The sequence below is a fragment of the Danio aesculapii genome, chromosome 11 (assembly GCF_903798145.1).
Source record: "Danio aesculapii chromosome 11, fDanAes4.1, whole genome shotgun sequence".
NCBI lineage: Eukaryota > Metazoa > Chordata > Actinopteri > Cypriniformes > Danionidae > Danio > Danio aesculapii.
The window spans coordinates 36113795-36134598 of record NC_079445.1 but is presented as its reverse complement, the minus strand read 5'-3'; the positions used below and the strand labels follow the sequence as shown (position 1 = coordinate 36134598).

At 39.2% G+C, this 20804-nt stretch overlaps 1 pseudogene; it reads left to right on the top strand.

Annotated features, from left to right (window-relative positions):
• Positions 1 to 12869: 12869 nt before the first annotated feature.
• On the top strand, positions 12870 to 16523 carry LOC130237300 (class E basic helix-loop-helix protein 40-like; annotated as a pseudogene).
• Positions 16524 to 20804: the final 4281 nt, after the last annotated feature.

Here is a 20804-nt window from a genome sequence, read left to right as displayed (position 1 = left end):
ATAACTTTTTTTTGCTCCAGCCCTAATCAGACACACCTGATCCAAATAATCAAGGTGTTCAAAACTACTCTGGAACACCTCGATTAGTTGGATCAGCTGTCTTAGAATTGGGTTGGAGCAAAACTCTGCAGAGCTGCGGCCCTCCAGGAATTAAGTTGGCAAATGCTGTAATATGCTGTATGTATGCTGTAATAAGACAAACATTTAAGATGTATCCAAAGGCATCCTTTGCTTTAATATGACAAACATTGTTTAAGATGTATCCAAAGGCATCTGTGGAGAAGTGAGACTTCTCCCCTCCGTCTCTGACGGCCGCACCAATATATACACACACACACACACACACACACACACACACACACACACACACACACTCTGCACTTACCTTCATCTCTTCCTCCTCCGTTAGCGGTGATTTTGATGAGTGCACGCGTCATGTCACCGGCATTCTGTCATTCCTCCACAGTTTCATCTCCCCCCTATAATCTCACATGGAGCATACTTACACACCCATTGTCTGCGTGTTTTCGTTTGTCTGTTTGTTGTCTGTTTGTTAGGGGGGTTCGGACTTCAGCGCGAGACCGGCAAACCTGAGTGAAGGAAGGGCGCGCGCTTATGACATCAGAAGCCGCGCCTTGGGAGTTCGCGCGCTGAAAGTCCGACCGTACCATTTGTGTTTATGTGGGTACAACCAGCGTTGTTGTTTGTCCTGTTTTACAGGAGGAGAGCTGTAAAAGGTTGTATGTGGTTATTGTTTTATGTGTTATTGGTCTGTTAAGCAGACAATGTTTTATGTTTAAAGAAATGCCATTTAAGGCAAAGATAAAAGAGAGATAAATTTAGGTACATACCTGAATGGCTTACGCCAATCGATGGGCGGAGTCTGGAGTATAAAGAAGGACGCCAGACTCCAGCTCAGGGTCAGTTTACCTGGCTAGCGAGCGTGCTGTGGCAGAGCCGTGAGCAAATTCTCTGAGTGAGTAGATACTAGTATACAGTGGTTACGTTTGATTGTTTTTTTTTTCTTCTTTGGTTTTGTTTTTGTGTTATATATATTAGTCTTTATATTTAATTTGTTGATTTGGTACTTTGTATTTTTGTATATATATATTTTTGGATTTTTTTATGGACACTGTATATATTTTGCACTGGACATATCCTCCACATCGTTGTAAATAAATACCACCTTTTTACACTTCCGGGTCAGGCCATTGTGTTTTTGGATTTTTGCCATTGGGTTTTTGTTTTGGGTTTATTGTGATATTAAGGCCTCCCACGCCTCCTAGTGGGCCCACTCTGGGTTCACTACATCACAGTTGGTGTCAGAAGCGGCGGCCACCCGGAAGAGAATGAGGAGGAGAAGGCTGGGTCTACGATCTGCTGTGAAGGACGCAGCTTGGCGTAGACTGTCGTCTGGTGGAGAAGAGACAGCTACGGAGCGTCCCAGCACCAGTGAGCCTTCTACGCAGTCCAGTGAGGGCATGGCGAGTATAATGAGGGATTTCCTCAAGGCGCAGCAAACAAGAGAGGAGCTGTTTCTTCGTGAGCTGCGGGGACTCCGTGAGTCGATAAGGCCAACGGAGCTGACAACGCCATCGCCCAGTAGAGTATCCACAGTGGAGACATCACCCCCACCTACCCCACCACCACCCGTACAGTCAACCGACCGACGAGCCGCATAGACACGTCGCCCGGAGACACCGATGCCACCCTTACAGCCGGGAGATGACATCGAAAGCTACCTGCGACGATTTGAACGTCTGGCCCGAACGTGGCAGTGGCCTCGGGAGGAGTGGAGCTGTCGGCTGGTGCCATTGTTGACTGGTCGAGCGCTGGAGGCATACCTAGCGATGGATGAGGTCAGTGCAGATGATTACGTTCAACTAAAAGACTCTCTTCTGCAGAAGTATGACATCTCTGCAGAGACCTACCGGCAACGCTTCAGGGCTGCTACACTACCTGAAGGGGAGTCGCCAACGGAGACGTATCATCGCTGAGACATCTGTATCAGCGTACTCCACTGCTCTATACTCTAATAAATCTATACTCTCTACTGCTCTATACTCTAATAAATCTATACTCTCTACTGCTCTATACTCTAATAAATCTATACTCTATACTGCTCTTTACTGCTATACTGACTCACTGTGGTCATTAAAAAGCCCAGCATCCTGGCCAAATTTGCCCACTGGGCTCTGTCCATCATGGCTTCCTAACCATCCCCATATCATAATCGTCTCCTCTCCACCAATCAGCTGTGTGTTGCGGTCTGGTGCTGGTGGATGCTGCACATGGTGGTTTTAGTGTCCAGAAAAGCGCTATTTAAATGTAAGGAATTATTATTATTATTCATTATTAGTGTGTTAGCTATTGTATTTTATCATCCTTTTTCTTGTGAAATTGGTTGAAAACATTTGTTTACTCCTGAAAATGTACAGTATACAAAATAAAGCAATACACTAAGTGTTTTTTGTTATTATACCTGTTAAATGAATCTTACTCGCAGCTTGGGTCAATATTGTGATAATACCTTATGTCATGATAAGAGCTTCAAACATGTGAAAATGTTATAGCGGCAGAAGCCTAATGTAAACTACATTAAAGTAACTATAAAGTTACTGTAAAGTATACTAAAGTAATCGATAAAGAAATGAGTGTTCTACAATCAAAATAAAACATGTTTTTCACAGAATCTTAAATGCTCTTCATAGAACTGTATAGATGCCAAAAGGAACTTTAGCATTACGAGTGCAGAATGCTGATGCTTTCTCGACTCATAACACGGTCTTCGTGCGAATAATACAAAGGAAGTTGCGCTTATAAAGTTTTCGAGCTTTTCTAGGAGCTTGTTCTTCTCTAAGGAAATGCACTTTGTGTGACCTCTCATGTTGATCTGCAAAAAAGTAAAGAAAAAAGGAGCTGTTTTCCGCACACACCCGGCTGAAACTCTGAGCTATGCGCTGTGCGTCTTGTGAGGCGCAGACAGAGTGGCTTTGTACATTGTGACGGCGGTCATATTGGAGAGTCCCAGATTCATTTTATAGTAAAACACTGAAGACTGAATCTGCTGCTGTCCGTAAAAAGCAAAAGTGTGAGCGAAGTGTCAGACGGCCGACTTTAAAGCTTGATTATGTGCACGTTGTCAGAGGCTTTTCTCTGAAATCCCCTGGTGTGAAGTGCAACATCAGACTGAAACCTTCCACAAGTTCAGTGACATTTGTGAAATAAAATAAAGAGCTGAAAAAAAGCAGAGCGAGGAAAATATGACTGAACCATCAGTTTAATAAGACACGTAGGAAACTCTTGATCGGGGTCTGTGAATGCTACTTTCTTTAGCTTCCTTATTCTAACCTTTTTGTAAAGTTAATAAGAGAGTGATTTCAGCAGTGAGCCTCAGGACACGGTGAGCACGATCATCTATTAGTCTTTTTTTTTAGATGTAAATGCATTAACAGTGAGTCTATACAGTACGTACGTAATGTTTTGTTCAAACTGCTCTCATTTATAGGAAACAATTAATGGAACATTTACAGAAAAATAGGTCACTTTGTTCTGTACCTTACACTGTTAACCCTGGTATTATGTTAAACAGCTGGGTATGAGTTAGGTTTTGTGTCAAACTGACCCTGGCTGGATTTAATACAACACACCTGAATTAACATCATGAAAAAATAATAAAGAAAATAACTTAATTATTAACATTTCTGATGAAATACAATAAGATAAACATGAGAACAAATGATTCATTTAAATGGTATTTAACAATTACTTTAATGATTTCTACAATTTATATATGTTAGAAACAATACTTCATATATTTATTTTTTCTTAATGTCTAGGTGTCGGGGTGAGGTGTCTGAATAACACACCTAAGTAATTGTACTATGCACCAGGTTTCGGGCAGCTGCTGCGATTGGATACTATATCAAAGTCGCCGATCTGGGGTGTTTATAGACTGTACCAAAAAGCTGATGACCAGGGGGGTGGTGGGGGGGAATTATGGGAGATTACCGGAATTTTCTGGGACAAATAACAAAACGGGAGGGTGGCGGGAGATGGGTCTGAAAAACGGAGTGTTGGCAGATATGGAATAACGGCGCTATAAAAAAAGAACTTACTAATGTCGATACTTTATTCAGTATTGAGTAATCAAATGAATGTTTCCCCTGTTACTGTTTCCTTTGTTACAACGCCGTTACCATTGCTGACAATAAAATGCTCGTTACTATTGAGAATGCTGAAGCCAGTTTTTCATGCGAGCAGTGGTCGTGTCTATCTCTCAGCTATAGAACCTCTCTTTCTCAGGGATGTTTGTTTGGTGTTTGGGGCTGGAGCGGGACACAAAACCAACCAATGATGATGATTGATTGTCTGTGAATGTGGTGTAACTGAGAACGGGATTTTTGCTTAGATATAGTATATTTCCATTGTAGGGTGGGTGTTCACACACAAGCACACACACATAGTCCACACACACCAACGACCAGGAGTCAGCAATGGCAAATCCAACAAGTTCAAAGATAGCGTTTGCAAGTAATGACAAGTAAATGACAAGTAACTGTAATCTACTGAAGCACATCATGTCTTCACATGCCGCCACAAAATGTGTGGCTATGCAGATGATTACGTGAGCTCCTGCTACCAAAGGAGGAGACAAGCCACAGTTAAACTCAGTTACTAACTCAGTAATATTTTTGAGAACTAACTACCCAGCAGGCACAGGACATCAACATGACGTCAGATTGACGTTGTACCCTATCGTTGTGAGTATGTTCATTTTGTTTGGAAATTAGTATCAGGTTGACTCAGAACCCCAACGTCAGGCCGACGTCAGTATCTAAGTCCATCTTAAAATCAACCAATATAAAATGTCTAGTGATGTTACAGCTTCACACTGTGTGGACGTTTCCTTATATGACGTATATCCGACGTTGGGTTTTGGTTGCCATATCTGATGAATAAATGTCAGTATTTGACATCAATATGACGTTGGTTTTAAAATGTTGGCTCGATGTTGGATTTTGGTCCACTTTCCACAACCAAATATCACATCAAATGTCAAAGACGCTAGATATTGAATTTTGGTCGCCTGACGTCATGACCTAAATCTAACCTAAATTAACCTCTTATGATGTTTGCACTTGCTGGTATAACTATAAGTAATTTATTTAGTGGTTATATAACTCTATAATAACTAAGTAGTAACTTTTAAAGGAATGTGCCCCCACTGCATTTATCATGCATTATATTTTAGAGCACTCACAAGTTATATTCACACTTACAGCCAAAGGAACATGCAAGATTGACTTAATTACACCTTAAATTTATAGAGTACATCAAAATAGAGTTTTTCAAAATCATAACCTGTATTTTCATAAGTTAAAAGTGCTTTGGCTCAGAACATAATATTACGGTTAATGGAATAAAGGAATTAAATTCACTCGGTAATGGTAAATAAAACTGTGCACTTTAAATCTGGGCTGTTTGAGATCGATTTGATATCTGTTGATACTTTACTTTTTGAATGTATATAAAATAAACTGGAATGTACTATCCTAATGATGTATTTACAGCATTCTTTCATTTAAAGCACTTACAGCAGCCTGAAATGTAACGTCAGGTTAGCATATTTGCGGTCAAATAAGGGGGCTTCTTATACAAGGAAAACAAGTCAGTAAAGACACATAACAAGGCATGAAACTGAACTGGCATCAACACAGTAGGCTGTGTAAGACTAAACCAACCAAACAGTTTATCACATGATACATAATTCTATTTGCAGTTGTTTTGCAATAAAAGTGACTAATATAAGGCCCAACTGTGAAATTAACCAATTTAAACTTAAAACATAACCCATTTGTACATTATTGAATTATGTCTCCTTCATTATAAGTCGGCCTACAAGAAATTTTTTAGGTTCATGGTAGGCTGACTTGTTTTCTAGGGAAATTCACTTTTCCTGAGGCATTATTTGGCTCCTGAAATTGGTTTCCAAGAAGGCAATTTTATGATTGGGTTATTAACAATCTGCCATGTTTTTTATAGCCTATACTTTCACCAATAGCTTTAGTAGCTCTAAATTATATGAGCTTGCTAAAGGGTAGGGTTGTACTGTTGTCATTATTTTTTTTTTTGTTGTACCTCATGTTGCAATAATAATCATTATTGTCAATTAGCTAAAAGATTACATACACAAAAAGTGTTTGGAAAAAATGGCCTGTTGGTCGGTAACCTGACGTAAAGTCTGACGCCAGTTGTGAAAAAATTCTGCAGTAATTCATTGTCATTTTTTAGAATTTAATTTTGTTTTATGAGAGAAATCGCAAGCACGCAAAATTTAAGACATGTCACTCATATAGTTTTGAATGGTTAAAAGTGTAATGGTCAATATGGCAAATGAAGCCCCGCCTTCTAGTACAGGAGCAAATCATCGATCGATATAGACTGACGTTTTCCTGGGGGGGGGTTGGACCAGACGTGTGCTTTTACAAAAGTTTTTGGGTCAACAAACGCACTGGAATCTCAGCAAACACTTGCTTCACAGACATAAGAAATATATTCACATAAAGCTTGAAATCTGTACTTTTAAATGAACCAAGTACACTTGAAAAAAAAAGTGTTGTGGTTTGTAATCTGTATGAAATAAATGTGAAATACAGTCCGTCCAGTCAAACACATATCACATGACAGCAACTGCTCAAACGCCCACTAACCTGTAAACAAAGAGTCTCTGTCATTTCTGGAGATTCGCCATCAAGACCAAGTTATGAATTACTTCAGAAGTCAAGCGCGATCAGACGATCATTATTCAGAGGATGATCATTTGTAGAAATGCCATAAATAAAGGTTGGTGTCGTGATCTCGTTCCTTTCGAGTGCACATGTGCATTAGCTCGGGTAACCTGAAAAACATGCAGATTTTATGTTTGGAAACGAAACTTATGAGACAGTTGTTGTTTAATTTTAGAGAATTTGGTGTTTCCACATTTAGATACCCAAGCATACTGCCCGAGAGTCGTTTTAAAGATGGCCGCTGAGTAAAATGATTTGCCTCAAAGGGACTTTGGCAAAATTCAGTCAGTGAGAGGGTTAATTGTCAACAAAACTTCCATGGTGACGAATTCAAGTTTATTTATAAACTAATTTTGAGAGGATCATGTGCTTATGATTGACCACAGCTGGTCCTGCTAATGCATTATTCACCAATCGAATGATTCCTAACTCTCTATAAATAACCAGAGTTCCTTACCTAGTCATCTTCGTCTTATAGAATCCCCCTTCCACCCCTACTCCTCCTTTCTTTTCCTTGATAGGACAGCATGGTGGCCCAGTGGTTAGCACTGTTGCCTCACAGCAAGAATGTCACTGGTCCAAGTCTCTAATAGACCAGTCAACGTTTCTGTGCGGAGTTTACATGTTCTCCCTGCGCTCGCGTGGGTTTCCCTGGTGTTCTTCGGTTTTCTCCCACAGTCCAAAAACTTGACATATAGTTTAATTGACCAAACCAAATTAGCACCATAGATGAGCTCTTAATCAGCAGTATATCTTTCAATTCAATTCAATTCACCTTTATTTGTATAGCGCTTATACAATGTAGATTGTGTCAAAGCAGCTTCACATAAAAGGTCACAGTAAATAGGAACTGTGTAGTTCAGTTTGTAGTGTTTAAGTTCAGTTCAGTTGAGCTCAGTTCAGTGTGGTTTAATAATCACTACTGAGAGTCCAAATACTGAAGAGCAAATCCATCGATGCGCAGCTCTACAGATCCTGAACCATGCAAGCCAGTGGCGACAGCGGAGAGGGAAAAAAACTTCACTAAAGGCGGAAGTGAGAAAAAAAAACCTTGAGAGAAACCAGGCTCAGTTGGGCACGACCATTTTAATTTCTCCGCTGGCCAAACGTCTTGTGCAGAGCTGCAGTCTCAGTGGCGGAGGCTGGAAGCTGGCCTCAGCGAAGACTCGTCTGTCTCTGGAGCGTCATAGGAAACAGTCTCATGTTCTCCACTCTTCCATGACCATCGCAGTAGTTGTTCAGGATTCGGCCAGGTCCAGGATATGGAAACCTTGGGATCATCTCGTCGTTGGTCTTGGATCGAATCAGTGACTCTGCATAGTCTGAGGGCCTCGGGAAGAGTATCCCCAGGTGGAAAGGAGAATAAAGAAAATAATTAGCGTCGCTGATGTTCACAGTGTATATCAGCAAGATGCATAATCTGTGTGGAAGCCCCCTAAGTGGTGCACTAAGTGTATGCTTTACTGAACAGATAGGTCTTTAATCTAGTTTTGAATTGGGAGAGTGTGTCTGAGCCTCGGACGTTATCAGGAAGGCTATTCCAGAGTTTAGGAGCTAAATGAGAAGGCTCGACCTCCTTTACTCGACTTTGCTATTCTAGGTACTACCAGAAGCCCTGAGTTTTGAGATCTTAAAGAGCGAGTTGGATTGTAGCGAGACAGAAGATTGGTTAGATAAACAGGAGCTAGATTATTTAAAGCTTATATGTAAGAAGCAATATTTAAATTCAATACGAAACTTAACAGGCAGCCAGTGTAAGGAGGATAAAATTGGGGTGATGTGATCAAATTTTCTAGACCTGGTAAGAACTCTGGCAGCTGCATTTTGTACTAATTGAAGTTTGTTAATAGAGGATGCTGGGCAGCCAGAAACAGTGCATTACAGTAGTCCAGCCTAGAAGTCATAAAAGCATGGACAAGCTTTTCTGCATCTGAGATGGATAGCATACTTCGTAACTTAGCTATATTTCTCAGATGAAAGAAAGCATTTTTGTGACATGGGAAATATGATTTTTAAAAGTTAAATTGCTGTCTAATATGACACCCAGATCTTTTATAGTAGAGCTAACGCTAACTTTGTATCCCTCTAATTGTAGGTCGAGTTGTGAGATCTGCTGTGTACAGTATTTAGGCCCAATAAGTAATAATTCTGTTTTGTCTGAGTTTAAGAGAAGATATTGTTGGTCATCCAGTCTTTAACATCTTTAATACACTCAGTTAGCTTGGACAGATTAGACGTCTCGTCAGGTTAGGTTGAAATATATAATTGAGTATCATCTGCATAGCAGTGAAAGCTGATCCCATGTTCTAATAATGTCTCCCAGGGGTAGCATGTATATTGTAAACAGTAAAGGGCCTAAAACTGATCCTTGAGGCACCCCGTATTTTACTGGGCTGATTTGTGAAGGCTGTCCATTTATATTTACAAACTGGTAACGGTCAGATAAGTATGACTTAAACCATTGTAGGGCATGTCCCTGGACACCTGTAGACTTTAAGCGATTAATGAGGACACCATGGTCAATGGTGTCAAATGCCGCACTAAGATCGAGTAGAACTAATAGCGAGATGCACCCCTTGGTCAGCAGCAGAGTAAATCGTTGGTTATTTTCACTAATGCAGTTTCTGTACTCTCTCCATAGCAATCCCTAATTTGTCATTAGCCCTAATAAGGGGGGTTCTCAAGACCTACCAGAGCTCAAACTCCCCTCTTGCGGGAGGGAGCCCTGGACTCGAGGATCTTCTGAGCTCAGGGCTCTCTCCTGGGACAGCATGCCAAACACTATAGTCAATCATCAGCTAATTTTGAACGCTTTAAAAGTCTACGATTGGCCATTGTGTTTAAACTTAACAGAAACAAATGTGATTGGTTAGAATGAACAGCGTGACAGGGTCATATTTTAGTTTTACTAACATGGCTGCACGATAAAAGAGACGTACCAAGGATAGATCGCAAATCAGATTCATTCTATTCCGTATGCAACCAAAATAGGCAACTCGTGTAGGCTGTTAATCGTCAGAAGGAAGTGTCTCATCATGCACTACTTTAGTCTTGTGTTGAAGGATGCAGCTGCTGTGTCATCCTGGTGCTGCAATTAACCACATTAAAAAAGCACCAAACTCCCCCCTATAGCCTACTTCCACTTGGTCTATTAGGATTTATGAATTGCATTTCATGAGCAGACCTCAAAACCTCAATTATGCTGTTTATTTTTTGGAATGAATAGAGGTGTAGCCTACTGCTGGGGTACAGTCCGTGACCCCCAAAATAAAAATGCCAGTGACTCGCGACCCCCAATATCCTCTGAGGTGGTTTTAAACATAGAAACCTTGCATGCAACGGCACACACACACCAATAAGCCCAAGTCTATTCTGTGTTTAATTTTTTTTTTATGTTTGTGAGTGCTGTAAATGTGCCAGAAAATTTAACCTGGTATAAAATCAATGTGCAGCACATAATAAATTAATTTGATTTTTGGAAATCACCAAGCGACCCCCATTCATTGTCCTTCAACCACCAGTTTGGGAACCACTGGTCCAGTGCAGTGTTTCTCAACCATGTTCTTGGAGGCCCAACATCTCTGCAGATTTACCATGTCTCCCTAACCAAACACACCTGATTCAGATCATCAGCTCATTAGCAGAGACTGAGAGACATGTATTGGGTGTGTAACAGTCAAAGGAGACATCCAAAACATGCAGTGTTGGTGGGCCTCCAGGAACATGGTTGAGAAACACTGGTCTAGTGCACAACACATGGATTCAAATAAATAAATAAATATATTGATATATTTATTTAGGCTATTTATTTATTTAAGTTTAATTTATTATTCCTAATTAATTATATAATCAAGAGAAATAAAAGCATAAACGGATGTGTATTAGTTTACTCTTTTAGTGGGAATGAATATATATTGTATGCATCACCATGTTACTTTTTGACATGGTGTATGATTTTTATTAACCTGCAGTGTTTGTAGCATCCACCAAATTGACCTTGACTAAAGAAACTTATTATATAGCTAAATCATATTGAATAAAAGATATTTGTTGTCTAAAATCTGTTGTGTGAAAACAATTGTCATGTTATGCTGCAAATTATAACCGTTTTGTTTAAAATTTGGATTTCAGGGACAAAACTAAAATTATTATTAAATCTGAAATATCGATTTGGTCATACAAAAAACAAAAAGTGACATGTTTTCAGACAACACTATAAAGAAAATAAATAAATAAAGCAAGTGTTAAAATAAAATATATATTTGTAGCCTGTTTAAATATATATTAACATCCTAAGGGTGTATTTATATAACAGTTTAAAATATATAGGCTATTAAAATGTAAAATATATTTAAATACAAATATTTTAAGGAATAAAATGTAGGCTATAAAACGAAAAGAATAACCAATAAATCCAGAGAAACTGAACAGGCTATTCATGTGGTCAAGGTTATTTTTTACATATCTTACACACCCTGGATTAATTATTTTTACATTATTGGACTTATATGCAGTAGCTAATAACTATAGGCTAGATTTAAACAGCATTTCATAGTTTTGACTTCTGTCAGTCATGCTTCGCGCGTTGTTACACTCAAACAGCCGTTGCCGCCATTGGCACCTTTATCACCAGCGCGCGCTCGTCTGGTCGAGCTCGAGCAGCTCGGCACTAAAATAAACCTGTGACGTCAGTCCCGGGGATTCAGTCGGTCCTCCGCCTCCGCCCTTTCCCTGCGCCGCCATGAGGAGTTCAACGTGACCGCCGCTGAGTACAACCGGCAACAACAAACTGAGCCGCAGCACGAGAGAGACACGAGCGCCTGCACGTTGAGCGCCAAATGCTCCCGGTGTGAAATAACGGCGCGTTAGTTCCCGCGCGCATCTGCTACTATTGTGTAACCATGACAACGGTGCGTGCACGTTCATGTGCCAGCATCATGTCAGGGGAATTTGTTAATGAATACTTGCATTATATTGATGGAGCGCAACAGGTGTTCTGGACATTATTCATTTCACATCCGCTTCTTTCTAGAAGCTTCGACAGGCTGCACGCACACATTTGGAGCCGTGTGGTGTGTGTTTGGGAAAGAATAACAAAATAATCCTTCATGCAAATACAGCGAGCAATTTGGTTAATAGACTAAAATATTAATATGTTTAAGGCTTTTTCAAAATAAATAACCACAATTAATGCATTATGCATATTATTCTATCGTTTATTTATTTATTTTAAACTAAAATAAATAAATAAAAATGAATAAAAAATAATATAATTTATACTTAGGTCTATTTATTTTAAGCAATATCTAAAAGTTAATAATTACAGTTGATCATATTAATAATGGTCTATGTATGAGCACTGCATTATTATATTTATTATTTAAAATATTTCTATTATTTTATATAGTTGTTAAATACAAATTATATATTTAATATGTGTAATGAGTTGTTTATTAGCATAATTTAGCTAATAAATATTATTTTACGTTAAAATGTTAGTATTACTATGTAATATAGGCACTTAATTTAATATATTTCAAATATGTATTGGATTTAAATAAGTAAAATTAATCACATAAACAATGTGTGTGTTTGTAAAACGAGTTTTGTCTATTATATAACTCATAACGAGTCTATGTGCATTCTTATATTACTTAAGATTATAATAATTTATAATATGTAATGCTTATTTTGCAAAGAAATATATCCACATACAGTACAAAACACAGAGATACAAATGCACACACGTTTTAATGATTGATTATGTTTGTAATTCAGTTATAATTAATAATAAAAGTATTTGAAAATAAATGTCTTTAAGTAGAATGTCTCCATAAAATACTCAATATTTGTATATATCATCGTTTTTAAAGTCAATCCAGGATAAGACGCTCATTACACAGTAGACTAACAAGCCTCCGAGAGACGAGCTGTTGTTGTGCGCGCAGAGAGAGAGCAGAGAGAGGGGCGGGGAGGGAGAGAGAGAGCGAGCGAGCAGCATGGTGGTACACGGGACACGGGAGGGCGGCGGTCTGCTGTAAATGGGTTGAGCTCTGAAAGCGCCGTCACACACGTGAGGCTCATGTGACTGGAGCTCGAGACGTGTCTGCAGTCACAGGGTTTATTTAACACGTACTTCAAATCCACCCACATACACTCATTTAACCAGCACCGGAGCCGACAAACGCCTCCTGCATCTCCACCTCACAACAACATCACTTCTGCGTCCTACTTCTGAGTCTTGTATCTGGAAAGAACTACTTTATTCGAGGAAAACACATGTGGACTTTGATGAGAGAATAACGGATTGTTTTTTTTATTTTTATATCTACTTTTTATAATTATTATTTTTTATTTACCCTATACTTACACCAGTAAGACACTAGGGTGAAATGGAAAGGATTACCAGTGCTCAGCCTCCACCGTGTATGTCCAAACACCCCTCGCTGGATATCTCTGACATGCAAGGGTAAGTCAGTCTCCTCACGCTGTTTTGTGTGTGTGTGTGTGTATGTCTGTGAACGCGACGCAGTTCTCTTATTGGCTCTATTTTACTTATTTTATAGAATGGACTTTCCCATGTATGTGTATAAACCCAGACGAGGAATGAAGCGCAGTGAGGACAGTAAGGTACGAATGCGTAATTACGCACAAATATAAATGCGCACGCTTTACTTATCACTATTTTCTTATTTAAATGTATTTTGGTGTTCTAAACAAGTGCGCAATTTGCCTTTTTTATTTATATTTTTTTATTTTTGCTTGTTTTATGCATCGAAGTTAATATATAGTTTTATCTGTTGACCCCCAGGATACGTACAAACTGCCTCATCGATTGATCGAGAAGAAAAGAAGAGACCGAATAAACGAGTGCATCGCGCAGTTGAAGGATTGCTGGCCCGAACACCTTAAACTCACTGTAAGTAATATGGGAGTGGATGGGCTCACCTCCTCACTATGTTGTAGTGTAAAGCGCCACCTGCTTGTTGATCATGAATAAATCATGTTTGTCCTGCTTTTGGATTAGTCACGCTCCTACAATGTGCTTGATTTACATTTTATTATATAAAACCTTCACCTTTGGCACTCTGTATCTGGCATGTTAAACAAGGCGTGTTAGATTGTCATTCGGAGTATTTGAATATTTCTAGCACGCACATGTGCATGCACTGGTGAGCAGAGAGGAGTGTCTTCATTCCTGCTCAGTGCAGGTTTGTCCTCTCCGAGCCGCTGCGGAGAGCGTTACATAAGAAAGATCAACATGCTTATCTGGGTTCTTCCTGTTTTAGACTCTGGGACACTTGGAGAAGGCTGTTGTCTTGGAACTCACACTGAAGCATGTGAAGGCTCTTAACAACCTACTGGAACAGCAGCAACAGAAGATCATTTCCTTGCAGAATGGATTGCAAATCGGTGAGTTTTCGATAATGCCAAAAAGTCGACACATTAAATGTATGTTGCAGGAAGTGGCCCTGCTGAACTTTTCACCTCCCCTCCCCTTTCAGTTGTTTTTGAGTGCATTACAAAATAAAGAAATTGAGACATGCTTGCGCAACACAGAGAATGATCTGGCCTCAGGGAGTGTTGTGAAGGAAAACTTGGGCTTGTTTCTAACCCTTATTGTTTTTTGCAGGCGAACAGGAAAATGGGCACTCAGAAAACAGTGAAGAGATGTTTCGTTCAGGGTTCCACTTGTGCGCCAAGGAGGTTCTTCAGTTCCTGGCCAATCAAGAGACCATGCGTGACCTGACACCTGCTCACATAATCGAGCACCTTCAAAAAGTGGCATCTGAGCTCATTCAGAGCCCTCGTCTGGAAGAGCCCGCTCCCAAAGCCCAAGAGAGTCGGGAGAAACCATCAGGCCTACAGCCAAAAGCTGCTGAAGGTCATGCTAAAAACTGTGTGCCTGTCATTCAAAGGACTTATCCCCACAGCAGTGAGCAGAGCGGGAGTGATACGGACACCGACAGTGGCTATGGGGGCGAGTACGAAAAGCGTGACCAGAAAGCTCAGCGGCCGGACTGCTATGTAAAGAAAGCGGGGCTCTCAAGTACAGCAGCAGCATTAAAGAGGAGCTGGATGAGCCACCTAGCAAACGGCCAAGGTCAGACTCCTCAGAAGATGAGTCTCTGTCAGGGCATGATGTAGTGGGCGGCCACAGCCCCTACGTGAGCTTTTCGCCACCACAGCCCCTGTGCATGCCCTTCTACCTCTTTCCGCCTGGCGCGGCCGCCGCATACTTGCCCATGTTGGAGAAGTGTTGGTACCCAGGGGCAATGCCGGTATTGTACCCAGGTCTCGGCAGCTCCCCGGCAGGCCTCTCTCCTGAGAAACTGCCCTCATCCATGGTCATGTCCTCACGAGTGGGCTCCCCCGTCTCCACTCCCACCTCCATGGACTCTCCTGCTCTCCTGCAGGCCCTCAAACAAGTTCCTCCATTAACCTGGAAACCAAAGACTGAGGATTCCATCTGGGGTCCACCACCAACCCGCTCTCTGAATGTTTTGGTCTTGAGAGTGGACTTCCCTGCTGAATAAGCTCCCGAAGAGGGTTCGGTTGAAGAGGGCGCAAAGGCAAAGTTCAAAGCAGCGAAGCAGCGCCCTCAAGCACAGCGAACAGCTGTTCTGATTCCTCTCAGAAGTACGCCGGCCTCCCTCCAACACACATAAACACACTCTCTCTTATCAGCTCCCTCCGCAACCAGCAGACACGCATCCAGAGATGGAACTGTCCCAGACGAGTAAAGGAGGTCCCGTGCAAAGCACTGTGAGACACTGTGAAGAAGGTCAAAAAGAGGACAGTGAGCACTGTTCTTCGAGTAAAAGTATCTGGGGAGGGTGAACGGCTGCTCTCTGCACTTATGCCGAATGTTTAAGTCGTAAACAAAACTAAACCCAGAATGTGACGTGCAGATGGCCCCCCAATGATAAGGACTTTGCACAAGCACCTTTTCATTTGTTGAATGTAAACGAAAAGTCCTTTTATAATAAAACATCACCCCTGTAGATGCTGCTTTTTGGACATTTCTCTGTGCCGTGGACGCTTGATCAGGAAGCTCCACTCTCTTCTGCTTCTGTGACTGCTTTAACCGATAAGACTCGTCCTTTTAGACTAGAAGGCTACCAAATAAACGTCTTTGCATTGGTTGACTGCGTGCACGTTTCCCATCTCGCGCTCATCTGAGTTTTCTTGCATAAACGAGGACGCCACGGACTCTTGAGACGTGACGCTCGTGTAAATACGGGAGTGATGTAATCACGCTGTAGCTTCTTGAGTTTGTCATCCATTCGTGCACGTAGGTGAAGCTGTTGTGAGGTATCCGCATTGTGTAATTATTTTGTTTATACTTCTTGTACATCTGTATTTTTGATACGTGACCCACACCTTTAAGTTTTAGACAGCCGAGCGCTGTATGCCATGAGATTGTGTACATAGCATCATGTTCTGTGTTCATTTCTGGTCAAATTAGGACAGATCTTTGTTCATGCTGTTGCCTTTACCTGTTTAAAGCAGTAAACATGATGACGGATATCTACATTTGTAATCCTGGATCCTTCATAGAAGCAAAAGAAAGTGAATGTAATGTTCAAAAAACAATTAGTTTTGTATAGGAAGAGGTACTTACTTTTTATTTTGGGACCTAAGAGAAGGTTGCTTGATGTATATATTTTGTCTAAGGTATTGTTGACATACATTAAAGTAAAAGTATTAATAAAGTCTTTTTTCCCTGTGGATTTTGTCTGTGTCTGTGTGTTGGAAAGCTTGAAACCATGTTTAGCAGCATAAACAACATCGCTGTGTTTTTCCCATCACAGTTCGTCCTTATGTAACACTTACATAACCCATAAAACTTGCTCCGACTATGCAAATCCTTTAGACACACAATATGATAAGAGTCAGGTTACAAATATTCCAACCAGCCTCCAAACTAAAGTCCACTTGGCCGTAATAAAAAGTGTCAGGTTTTGTGACGCAGGTCAAGCCACTATTCGTATTATCAGTCTTTAAACCTTCTTTACATGACTGAAATGCATCACGTCCCTTTCTAATGCAGTTAGCTCCTGAATTAGGTTAAGTCTCTCTCTCCGCGTGTTTGGCTGTGTGCTGGATTCAGCGCAGCTTCACTCCTCCTCCGCCCGCTGGGAAGTGAGCAGGCAGCGGTGTAATAATCACGCACATGTAGAGGCACACGGCAGACCGCCAGACACATGCACATATCCAGCACAGTCCGGCCAGCTCCAGAATAAACACACGGCAGCAGTCTATGATGATTAATAGACGGCTATATTAATGCTGTTATATGCTATTAATAAATTTGAAAGGTCAATTATATAATAAAGCAAATTATAGAATTATTTGATACATTCAATTTAATGTCCTTTGGCATCATGTTTTTAAAATAAAAGATGATTAAATATGCACAGAACCAAAACAGGTTGATAAAATAAAAATTAGAAATGAATAATGGATAGATAAATAAATAAATAAAGAAAGAAAGAAAGAAAGAAAGAAATGAAGAATAGATGTACATTTCATTGTAAAAAAAACAACAACAACAACAACAACAACAACAAAGCCATCAGATATGTCAAATAACCTGATATAAAAAATAAGGCAGTATAAAAGTGCAAAAGTTCAGATGTGCGTTTGTATTCTGCACAATTTAAAACTGCTTGCAGCAACAAGTGCCAGATCCTCCCTCCATCTGCGACATGAGTGGCTCATCCTTCTGTTATTTTAAAGCTTGTAGCGCCATCGTGTGTAATTTTAATCAACTGCAGCAAATCCCAAAATACTCTGTGTAGGTTTAAAATCGTGATTTATTAACCGTTTTCAAGGTATACCGCGGTTTGGAAAAGTCAAGGTTTTAAAACCACCAAAATTTTAAGTAATATCGTTCCTAAGGTATATGTAAGATTTTTTTATGTACATTTTTTGTTTGTTTTTTAAGACAACAGTATCTCCAGTAGAAAAATATCCAAAGATGCCACTTTAAATTGTAAAGAAATCTGTGTTTTTGAAACAAATGAATACAGCAGGTCAATGATTCATTTGAATTACTTAGCCTGACATGTTTACTGCTCCAAAATATTATAAATATTTAAAAAAATAAAATGTATTGTGTTCAAAGAGAAAAAAAGGTTTTCTTTTTTACCCAGACATTTAAAAAGAATATGTTTTAGAGCAGTGATCACAATACCGTAATACCATGCAACCGTAATATTTTTATCTAAGGTTATCATACCATCAGAATCTTATACCTGCCCATGCCTAGATTAATTGCCAATATTGTTCAAACCACATGCTTTTACCCATTTGTCAGCAAGAAGTTTGTGATCATTTAAGTTAAAACATGAATGCATTTACACGCATGCATTTATCATGACAATAGTCATGCATGTTTTCATTTTTTATTTGGATATGTTTACAGTTATCTACTTATTAAAATAAAAATATGTAACATTAAATAAAATAGATTTATATACATATTTTACACAATGTAAGCATTTTATAAACATATTTATTATTAGTTTGTTTGTATTTAGTAATACTTTTTTCATTCATTGATTTTCTTTTTGGTTTAGTCCCTTTAGTAATTTGGGGTCACCACAGCGGAATGAACCACCAACTTATCCAGCATATGTTTTACGCAGCGCATTCCCTTCCAGCTGCAACCCATCACTGGGAAACACACACACACACACGCTCTCTCCTTCACACACATACACTACGAACAATTTTAGCTTTCCCAATTCACCTATAGCGCATGTCTTTGGATTGTGGGGGAAACTGGAGCACCCAGAGGAAACCCACGGCAACATGGGGAGAACATACAAACAGAAATGACAACTTACCCAGCCGGGGCTCGAACCAGCGACCTTCTTGGTGTGAGGCGATTCTGTTACCCACTGTGCCACCGTGACACCTGTAATAGTTTTTTCAATAAGAAAGATTTTGTTAGTTTTTTGGGTTATGCAAACAATGTGATACTCAGATTTCCAAATTTTCCATTGCTTGATCTTCATTCTTGCTTTGTTCTTGCTTGATCATTTTAAAAACTATTTATTCCTACAATAATTTGTTTACGTTTTCATGTTTCTTTCCTTCTTTTACTTGTGAATATTAAAACAAACAAAGACATTTTACGATAAATAAAAGCATATATTTTTTTCAGAAGACTTTTTTTTGAAGTCAGTTTAAAGGTGTTGGTTTTTGACTGTTCTAAAGTATAAAAAAATACCATAATATGTTTGCAGATATTTAGGAAACATGCCAAGTGAACGTTCTGAAAAACAATGCCAGTTTAGCCAGTTATATTTCAGCACCCTCAGTTGCCCTGTTGGAAAACTGCATATTTCATTCATTCTTTCAGTCAGAAAGGCTCTCAAAGCATGCACCTGTGACTAAAATGCGACCTCCGACAAAAGTATCTGGATGCAGCCTTTATGATGCAAGCTGAGATTGCATCACTCTCACCTCCGGTGGACAGTGGCAGACTCTGAAATGAGACGCAGATTCAGAGTTCCAAAATGAGGTTTTTAATTATCAAATTTATTACGAACGTAAACATTAGGTGAGCATGTTACATTGTAACCCTGTGTCCTAACAACATGCTATGTGAGGAGATTTGCAGTGATGAGCTATTTGGCCTCAATTTGACGAAACAGAAATTTAAATACAGCCATTCAGAAGCACAGAATATGCACTCATTCACAAAACGGTAAGGTTTATAATCTAATCAAAACATATTAAACCTCTTTAACATTATTAAATGTACGTGCTGAATCACTCATATTTTTGGAGTCTGAAGTTCAATTTCAAACATAAAAATATATAGGAATGCTAAATTCTTAGTGTAACCCACCAGTCTGCCGCGATGAGCAAGGATTGAACAGACGATTCTGTGAATGGGAGTCGGTTGCTCTAACAAGGAGGCTAAAGACCATGGCATTTGGCATCTGTCGCTAGAGCACCTTTAGAGGTCAGAGGAGTGATGTTTACCTGCATAACACTTCGCTAGCTGGCCTCTGCTACACTAGGCAAGGGAAGTTTATTTATATAGCACATTTCATACACAGTGGCAATTCAAAGTGCTTTACATAAACAGGAATAAAAGAAACAAGTATAAGAGAAATAAAAACAAATAGTAAAAAAATAAATAAATAAAATAAGCATAAAAACAGATAAAATGTGTTATAAAAGAATGAAAAAGAAGAGAAAAACATAATAGTGTGATCTGTCGGACGTAGCACAGTGCTCATTCAGTAAAGGCACAGCTAAACACTAGCATTATGAAAGTTGTCCATTAAGTTACATTTCAACCAAAAAAGAAAGTTCTGTCACCATTTACTCATCAGTCACTTCTTCAAAATAATTTGAGTTTCTTTTTTTTCTGTTAAACAAATGATATATTTAAATTTTAGGAATGGTACCCATCAACTTTCAAAAATAACTATGAGTTTAATGGGTCCCAGCAACCAGCATCTTTCTAAATATCTTCTTTATGTTCAACAGAAGAAAGAAACTCAAATAGGATTACAACCATAGGAGGAAGAGCAAATGATGACATGATTATTTTTTGAAGTGATCTATAAATATAATACTATCAGGATATGTTACTTTTGATAAGCTGAATCATGAAGTTTTTGTTATTAATCTATTTATTTTACTAATTAAGTTTCATATTCATAAGTGTAAAATTTCCAACAAAAAAACAAACATATTTTACTTTGTTTATTAAGGAACTGAAACATTTGAACTATTCAACATAGTGTTAATAGACAGGCCATTAAAACTGTCCTTTTGTGCTCTATTTTCATAATTTTTCATTAATGTAAAGGTGTTGCTTGTTTGTAATTGTAAGAATTTAATTATTTATGCTATTGTTTTTTTTTTTTGTGTTTGTTTTGTTGCTTTATTTCTTGTACTGTTATTATAATTTACCTTTTTTATCCTGGCATTATTTTGTTTGTTTGTGCACTACCGGACTTTTATTCTGAAAGATATCAACAC